The sequence below is a fragment of the Ostrea edulis genome, chromosome 7 (assembly GCF_947568905.1).
Source record: "Ostrea edulis chromosome 7, xbOstEdul1.1, whole genome shotgun sequence".
Classification (NCBI taxonomy): domain Eukaryota; kingdom Metazoa; phylum Mollusca; class Bivalvia; order Ostreida; family Ostreidae; genus Ostrea; species Ostrea edulis.
In genome coordinates, this window is record NC_079170.1 from 20,862,858 (window position 1) to 20,873,446 (window position 10,589).

Sequence of the window (10,589 nt, forward strand, 5' to 3'; positions counted from 1 at the left end):
CGGAAACATTCTATGTTACCTATCTCGCCTGCCGACACCAGAAAAACAACATCCTACGCGGCATTTTCGAAAAAACTGATACTTCATGACTAATGTATTGAATCGCAATTAAAAGAATAAATTGTCAAATATTTCCTTTTCAAAACGATATTATTCCTAAACTTTCGTGATTCTTTAAATTTCAATTCTAAATCTAATAATGAAAATAATAATAATATTCATTTATATAGCGCCTTATATGGCTATAAATAACCCCTCTAAAGCGCTACACACAATGAAAATAATAATAATAATATTTATTTATATAGCACCTTATATGACTATAAATAACCACTCTAAAGCACTACACACAATGAAAATAATAATAATATTTATTTATATAGCACCTTATATGACTAAAAATAACCACTCTAAAGCGCTACACACAATGAAAATAATAATAATATTTATTTATATAGCGCCTTATATGGCTATAAATAACCACTCTAAAGCGCTACACACAATAAAAATGATACAGCGTGTTCTAAAAGTAGTAAAAGGAAATTATGATAGCATTAAGACAGATAATATCAAAACAATGCTAGCAAAATTATTAAAATAATCGAAGGTAATTTTGATTTGTATTAATTGATACGAATTTAATCTTGATTTCAAAAATGAACTGAATCTACAGCATCAAACAATAAAAAAAATTCTATCATGATGTAATATACACTGGACATATATACTATGGGACTTTTCCCATATGCACAAAGCTGCAAAGATAGTCATGGACATCATTCATATAAAAGACCAATTATACAAATGTACTCGAGGTCACAGTTGATTCACTTTTGCCTTACGTCAACAGACAATTACGTCCACATCGTATTCGCACAAAACTACTCTGTTCCATTGAGAGTTTTGAATATGTTATTTGAAGAAGCCAAAGCTTGTCGGTGCTTGAGTTTTTCAAAACCACAATATAGACTGAATTCAATGATTGTGGATTTTGCCCATCACAGGCTCTTTAGATTACCGCGGGTGATTAATGATAAACCTTTTGAATCCTGCTGTCAGTTCCTTCAACTTAAATGTACTAACAAAGGAATAGATGCCATCAACATTCTTCGTCATAAAACTGTTCAGTCTTTTATCCCAGCATATTTCACGTTCAAGACCACACCCTTTATTTTCTACGAATATATTTCTACTATATTGCAACCAAACGTTTTGATAACGACAAAACAATTACAGTGCTTAGTTATATATCATCTTATACTTAAACCATCTCTGTGTTCTCGTTTTTTTTAAACTATAGTCCAGCTGGACATGTCATTACCGATGATGTTGGTATAGTTGAAGATGAGGACCTGCAATCACTTATTATAAAAAGGCTCTAAATTCAGAAAACCAATTGGCGACAGAACTTCATCTCTATTAAGAATTCAGTTCAAGATTATGTCAAATGATGGGCTAAATATGAAAACGAAGCACTTGATACATTGTCAGAACGGTTAGAAAGTGCAATTGGAATACAATCACGTATTAGACACTTCAAAACAAAAATGCATACCATCTATCCTTCTGTGTTTAGTAAGCACAAGTGATGAAATAATTAGATAGGGTACACGAGGAATATGTTTCGATTTCATGTAACAACATCGTCTTTGAAAGTCTCATTGTTACAAATGTATTATAATCTAAATTGACATTAATTTCAAATTTGTTAATCCTACTAATACTCTTCTCCTTCAGAAGATGAAATTCTTCAAAATCATGCTTCAGTTTTATACACATTCCATTCAGTGGAAGGAAAGAATATACGTTACCGTACCTATACCGGATTCCTAAACTTAACAAAACCCTTACAAAGATACATTGCTGGACCCAGTAAATGTTCTACATGTACCAAGCCCCTGGCATTGCTCCTCTCGAAAATATTAACTGTTGTGAAGAAGAAACTTCAAACGTAGTGTGCCATGGCATTTGCTAAAAGTGGGTAAATCAATTGTGGATTTTAACAAAAAATATCTGAAAAACCCTTAGTAAATTTGCAATAACAAAACTTTTCTGATATCAACATCATCAAATTGTATGACGTATCAACATTTTACATGACAAATCCTCATATGTTAAAGACTAAACCTTTTGACATTATAGAAAGTTGCTTCTTGAATAAAAATGGAAAAAGGCGATATTCATATCTTGTGATCAGTTATTGACAAATTACCGTTAAACACCACTTTGATTCTGCATACAAGTACTCTGAATGTAGTATCAAAAGATGCTGGAGTTCCCCATTGACAATATCTTTGTAGTCTTTAATGATAAAAATTTCTACCAGTCTATTGGAATTCCCGTAAACAGGAATTGTGCTCCATTATTAGCTGACCTGTTTTTATGTTCTTACGAGACAGAATTTTTTCAAAAGCTTCTACATGATAAGAAACAATCTCTTTCTGATGCCTTCAATTCAAAATTTAGATATATTGATGGCGTTTTTTGAATTAACAATGCTCATTTTCATTCCAAATGTAGAATCGATATATTCAAGAGAACTCGAAACAAAAGATACCACATGTTTTTCCATATCTGCCTATTATTTGGATATTTTATATTAAATATAGATGTCAACGGTAAACTAACACCTTTTATGACAGGCTAGATGATTCAGATTCTCCATCGTCAACTTCACATATTTGTGTAGGAATATTCCATTATTACCTGCTTATGGTGTACATGGATATGCCTCTCAACGGATTCTATTCATAGGAACACATACTGCAAATAAGCGTATTTTATTTGAAGCAGGTTACTGGCAAAAAGGTTGACGTTACATGAGCTTCAACAATGTTGATTAAAGTCAACATTTTGCAGATTTTATGATCATTATGATAATTTAATTTGCAAATACAAGCTACTAATGTCTGTCGTGATTCATACCAATCCCTAGGTCGTTCTTTAGACACCGATTTTTACTACGAATTTCTCCGTTTACCTGATCAAGATATAGGTCTCATGGCGTGCGTGATCGGTCAACAGGAGATGCTTACTCCTCCTAGGCACCTGATCCAACCTTTCTGGTATATCCAGGGGTCCGTGTTTGCCCAACTCTCTATTTCGTATTGCTTCTAGGAGTTATGGGATTGATCACTGTTCATTATCTTCGCCTTTCATAAATTAAAATAAAGGTGCATACCATCTATCCTTCTGTGTTTAGTAAACCAGAAGTAATAAGAATTAAATAAGGTACATGATGGATATGAGAAAGCTTATACCATTATTGTGTTTGTTTGTAAGTCCCGTTATCATGACTGTATTTTAAACGAACTTGGCTTTAATTTCAATTTTGGTAAACCCACGTATATTCTATCTGCTCTTTCAAAAGATGAAATTCTTCAAAATCATGCTTCAGTTTTAAAACATTTTATAATCCAGTCAATGGGAAGAATGAATGTGTTACCATACCTATACTGGATTCCAAAACCTCGAAACACCCTTACAAAGATACATTTCTGGACCCAGTATATGGTCTACCAAGGCTCTGTCTTTGCTCCTCACGGAAATATTAACTGCTGTGATGGCAAAATCGTCAACCGTACTGTGCCACTACACGTTCCATAATATATGCTAGGAGTGCTATGAATAAACGTGGATTCTATTTATGATTTCAATAACTTTTAGAAAATTTGAAATTACAAAGCTTTCCCCCAATCAATAGCATCAAAACGTAAGACTTTTCAGCATTTGTACGACAATTCCTAATAATCAATTAAAAACTATGATTTTTGACATCATAGGCAGCTGCTTCGTCAATGCAGTTAGAACACGAAACTATTCACATCTTCACCTTGGTCATCCAAAAATTACTTCGCTAAACATCAATCTCATTCTACGCACAAGTATTCTGAAATTGATGTTATAAATATGTTGGAATTCTTCATTGACAATATCTACGTGGTTTTTGGTGATCAATTCTTCCAACAGTCCCTTGGTATTTCCGTGGGCATGACGTGTGCTCCTTTATTAGCTGACTTTTTTATATTCTTACGAGACAGAATTTATTCTTCTACATAGGAAGAAAAACACTACATTTAGATACTATCATTTTGACGATTTTTTTTATGCATTAGCAATACTCAATTTCATTCATATGTCGACTGGATACATCCGAGTGAACCCGAAATAAAAGACATCACAGAGTCTTGCATATGTTTTAGACTTGGATATTTTATTGAACATAGATGTTAACGGCAAACTAAAAATTAAACTTTATGACAAACGGAAACTTCTCCAGTGTCACTTTCCGTGCTTTTTTATTTTTAAGTTTGACTACGGATAACTCCGTTTACCTGATCAAGATAAAGGACTCATGGCGGGTATGACCGGTCGACAGGGGATGCTTACTCCTCATAGACACCTGATCCTACCTCTGGTATATCCAGGGGTCCGTGTTTGCCCAACTCTCTATTTTATGTTGCTAATAGGAGTTATGAGATTGATCACTGTTCGTTATCTGTTCACCTTTGATGCATCAACATTCCATTATCACCTGCATATTATACTTATGTCTCTCAACTGATTGGATACACAAAAGAATGTTCTGAGTATGATATGTTTTTAAATCGAGACAAGCTACTGACAAATAAGTTGATTTCAACAATCTTGTTTAACGTCAACATTTCCTAAATTTTATGATAGGTATTAACGATCTAATTGATAAATACAACGTGCCATTTCATCGAATGTTGTCTAACGTGTTTCATAGATCGTTCTTAATAATTTTGACTATGAATTATACCGTTTTACTTGAGTAAGATATAAGTCACGGCTAGTATGATCGGTCAACAGGGGATGTTTATGCCTCCCAAGCACCTGATTCCACCTCTGGTATATCCAGGAGTCCGTGTTTGCCCAATTCTCTCCTTTATATTGCTTGTAAGAGTTATGATATTGCTCACTGTTCGTTATCTTCACCTTTCTTTTAAACAATGATACAGACCCTGTGCCGTTATAAATCTAAAAAGGTCCTGTATCTTTGTTATATCTATATAGCAATTAAGTTTCTGTACATTTAGTAATATACGTCATGCTCGAATGGAAACGTCATTTTGAGAGATTAGATTTGAGTGTTTCTGGGTGTATAATGTATCACCGTTTATAATGCGTCAGGCCGGGTGTATATTGTGTCCGGATGCATAGTGAACAGTGTGTTCAACGTATTGCTTGTTTTCCATGCTTAGCACTCAGGACCGTGACAGTTAGGATTCTGTAACGTGTCAACGCCTGCTGCGACACAGGACCTTCGTTCATAAAGTCATATCCAAATGTCCCTGAGTCTGACTTCTACATGCCAAGCGTTTGGTGAAGGAACCTATATTTTAAGAGGCTATGGTACAAGCAGGGCTTTAACTCACGACGTCCTGTTTACAAAGCGAACGCTCTACGACGATCGGTTTCGGATTATATTGTACAGATGTTGAAACGCATAGAGTACATATTGTTAGACCGTTTTTAGCACACTGATTTTGACTACGGATAACTCCGTTTACCTGATCAATATATAGAGCTCACGGCGGGTGTGATCGGTCGACAGGGGATGTTTTCATCTTGTAGGCACCTGATCCCACCTCTGGTATATCCAGGGATCCGTGTTTGCCCAGCTCTCTATTTTGTATTGCTTATAGGAGTTATGAGATTGATCACTGTTCGTTATTTTCACCTTTCTTTATATAGGTGTCTGGGTGTATAGTATGCTGAGTGCACGGGTGTATAGTGTACAGGGTGTCTGGGTGTATAGTGTTGTGTCTGGGTATATAGCGTTAAGAGTGTAAATTGTACAGGGTGTACGAGTGTATAGTCTTAGGGGTGTCTGGGTGTATAGTTTACAGGATGTACAGGTGTATAGTGTTAAGGGTGTCTTGGTGTACAGCATTAAGGATGTATAATGTACAGGATGTACGGGTGTAGAGTGTTAAGGGTGTCCGGGTGTATAGTGTACAGGATGTACGGATGTATAGTGTACAGGGTTTCCGGGTGTGTCTCCGTGGGTGTACTGTATAATGTGCCTGGGTGTATACTTTATAATATGCCCGGTGTATAATGTGTCCTGTTGTATGGTATATAGTGTCAAGGTGTATAGTTTTTGTGTAGTGGTTGATGCATTTGCTTCTCACTATTGCGACTCAGAATTTCTATTAATGCTCGGCAGTGGTTGTTTTTAGAGAGCATTGTGATTGTCCCTCCCACACATGAGTTTCTCCCGATAGTCCTGTTTCTTGACCCCTTCACGCCAATATCCGAACCGAAGAGAAGTATCGCAAGAAGCTGTAGAATTTGATGTAAATTGTCGTAAAATGTATCAAGTTCACACTTTTTATGAGTCAGTATAAAGATAGGCCTTGAGTTTTGCAATCTTAATCCAGCGAAGCAGGTGTTCAATCACTAAGGTTTCAGTCCCTGAACCTGTTTAAAACTTCACCAGTAAGACTAGACCTGACTCATGTAGCAAGAGATGCTCTAAACCGCTGAATGTTTTTTCCCCATAGGAAGACCTGTATTGACCCTCGCGGGAGAAACGACATAGACATTCGCTGAATTTTGCCACGTCGGAAGAAAGTTCCGTTCAATAATTACTTGAATGTTTGACACCGTATTGTCTTCACAGCGTGGAGAATATGTCAGTCAGAGCGCAAGGCGATCATCTATCTATCATTTGATCTTTGGATTAAGCAATATTATATTCTCTCTTGGCACGCAAGGTACCGATATGCTTTGCCCTTTTCTTTTGTTTTGATGTGAAAAAGCGATATCAACATGCTATGATATCAAAAGACACTAATGCTTTATAATGTCAATTGAAGAAAAATGAATACCTTTTAACTCTTAAAATCGTGATTTTGTTTTTATCCAGGTGCAAAATATATTGCACAGATAGATTTAAGAACACAGGATACCCCCATAAACCCCCATAAATTGTTATGGAATTTTGTAAAAAGTATTTGTAATTGTTTTAATTTTGCTAAAACCCCATATTTATCACAGATTTTTCCAATGAAACAACCTTTATTTTTGCATTACCTGCCAAATAAAAAATAATCAAGGAAAAACATTGCCCAAAATAGAAATCCTTCACAAATGTCGGTTTATTGGTGCATTTCATGTAATAATGGCCGATTTACATTGTTGTTGGATTGAATAATGATAAATTCTACTTTGTTTGACTCATTAAACATCTTAGATATCCTATAAACTCAATAACAAGATATTTGCCTTGCATTGAAACAAGTATTCAGAACAAACCACTGTATACTGCACTAGCCTGAAGTGTATGCTCTCTAGACGCTCCACAAAAGCTATATCATTTAGATATAAAATGATACATTAGTACTACACTGTATGTGGAAATATCTTCAGAATACAATACAACTCCTTTGTTCAAAACTGGAAACGAAAATGACATTACCACACATATTTGCTTCGTACATGTGTTTCAAGTTTAGTTGTGGTTCACAAACGACAGTAAGCTTGTCGAGTGTCGTATACAAAGCCAAAGATGCTATATTAACGGAAACGGTTAAGTAACCTTTGAAAGATGTGTCATAATTGGGTTGAGTATATGTCAAGGAGAAATTCTATCCTCATGGATAGCAATTTTTCCCTAAGGGCGTTATTTCATGACGGGAAGTGAAGCCGCAGCAGACAGCATCATACATGCATTATTTGAATGTACTCGTATTTTACTATTCCAAAACTCATAGTCACCATTGATGGAGACAAGTTTTAGAATTGTTTAGCTAAAAGAAATTTTCTGAACATCTATAGATTTGTGATTCAATAAAACATTATGTCGTATTATCAATTGTTGAGAGAGAGAGAGAGAAAGAGAGAGAGAGAGAGAGAGAGAGAGAGAGAGAGAGAGAGAGATGTGTAGTATGAACTAAATTTTTATTATAACCTAATGTAAGTGTATGATACAGGTATATTGAAAAGCACTGGGTTACTAAGATCATGGAATATTTTTCAAAGACTCGATGTTCCTTGTTTTAGCTTGTTTTCACTTATTCAGATGCTCGTAATGCCAATCACTATTTTGTGTAGTTATTGGTTCAAGTGACGTCAAACAAACATCATTGTATCTGTCCAAATAATAATTTGTACTTTGTATTGTCGGGAAGTGTTAACAATTAGAAACGAACTGATTACTACTCTGGTGTATTTGAAAAAAAAAACCCACCTGTAATTCCTATGCAATTTTAGCAATTGAAGCATGTGCATCACTCTTTTAGCAAGCAAAAACCACACTCGGTGTAGATTTACGTATGTTTTAAGAAATGTTTTATTAAAGTCGATTGGTACAAGTTTACGTGTTTCTCTTTGATTTTGTTTTTCGTTTCTCATCTTTCCTCGTAAGTGTGTGTTTTTGGTAAGCTAAAAGTAACACACTCTGAACCTATAGTCTGCCAACTCAAGACAAAAACTGCTCAAATTTCAGCGTGATCGTATTCAAACGCAATAAAGACCCTATACATTACACCTCATCTTAAGAATCCGCCATGTCTGATGTTCCATTGACTGACATATCGACTTTACTGAAAACCATAAACACTTCCTTCAAGAGGAATGATTCATATAACAAGCCCACCATTGTACTATTGAAGACCTGACTCAACTCTTCTTAAGCCCATATTGATTGATGGATTGTTGTCTTCTGTCATAGATATTATACTCTGTTATTTTTATACCTACATGCACATATACAATAGAAGCATAAAGTAAATGATGGATATATTCCCCCGAAAAAAATAGCTGATCGTTTATCATACCGTAACATATTCAATTTTTCATGATCTTTAGTTAATGGAGTTCTTTACGTTATCAATGTAGATTTGTGTTTTTAAAAATTTATCTTAGTAACCGGTTTTTACTCAGTTTCCTTGGAGACTTCAAAAAACGGACGAAGTGTGCTAGTACATCTCTGGGTGCTAAACAGTCATTTGCCTACGTGCTAATATCACCACCCTCCTATGATCATGTGAATAGTGGGATTGTATAAACGTTTCTTCGACGTAGATCCCTCATACATCAGTGGGGCGTTTGATATAAGTCTCATTTCGTCAATTAAGCACGCTTTTTCATTCACTGATGATATCAATATCGCATCTCACACTCTGATAATATAGGACTGTGTCTACCGGAATAGTAGATGGATCGGAAGCAATATAAAAAAAAAATATCATTCACGCAATGTTCTAGTTAACATATACACTTGAAAGTTTGTATTTAATCTCAGGAAGTCTGTTAGATTGACCACACCCAGACGAGACGAGGAGAGGAGTGTAAGTAATCAATGCAAGCCAATATTGAGAGCATATTAGATGTCACTGCTTAGCTTTTATGAAAAACTAAATTTATTGTAATTTTTACAGTCGTTAGAAGCAGTAAATATGGATATGAAAATAGTTCCTGCTCCGTCAGTATGACCTACATGTTTACGTAATAACGATATGATTGGACGGGGAGATAATTCAAAGGGTAGATTGACTGTGAAGTATCCAAGTTGATGAGTTTTTTCCCCCAATGTGATCCACACATTATCTGAACATTTTGTTTTTCAAGATGACTTTATACTCATTGTACATAATAATTAGATCCTAATTATGCTATTTTTGACGGAATCGGTGAATTGGTAAACAGGTTAATTACATTTTGCAGTTCCAAAAGATTGTGCACACTGCGCACGTTCTACTCAACATCTATGACAATTACACGGATGACGCCCTGTCTGTCAGCGATACACTGCTGGGAGTCCACCTAGTTTCATTGGGATTGGTTACGTCAATAATCAACATTCAGTTTTATTTTTATAGACGTTTCCTGCAACACAAGAAATCCATTCTCTTTGTAATTTTGAGCAGCTTTCTTTTATCTCGAGAAAGTGAAACTGGTTTTACTTGAAACAAAGTTTCATTTTATTCTCATTGATGCAATGCATATTCTAAACGAATCTATATTAAGTATTCTGTAAAGAACTGACATATCCAATAAAACATACCATTTACTTATTTTCAAAAAGAATACTTCTTTGAAAGATCCGCTTTTTGTTCTGTAAAATGATGATTACATAAATAAATAATTGCACAAATAAATGAAAATAACGCCTAACGAAAATAATGCATAACACCCCGCAAATGTGAGTGATACTCGGATAAAGCTAGTCGATTAATGATTACTTAATGGTCAAAGAACCAAAGTGGCAGAGGTACCTTGCAAACATATAGAATAAGCGATACTCTTGCAACTATACAAGTTCAGAGTTGCAGAACTACTCCAGCCGAGCCAGGCTGAAATCCCCATATAGATCAGAAAAATATATAACTCCACCAGAACACCTAGAAAAAAACCGACAGAAAAAATAAGAAAATTATACAACTCCATTAGGAGAGCTAAACTGAAGCACCAGAATATGTCAAACATTTAAACATCTAGACTGAACCCCTCATAGCACCCCACAATATATCAAACATTAACACAACTAGACTGAACCCCTCATAAACACCACAATATGTCAAACATATATAAAATTAGACTGAATCTCTCATAACACA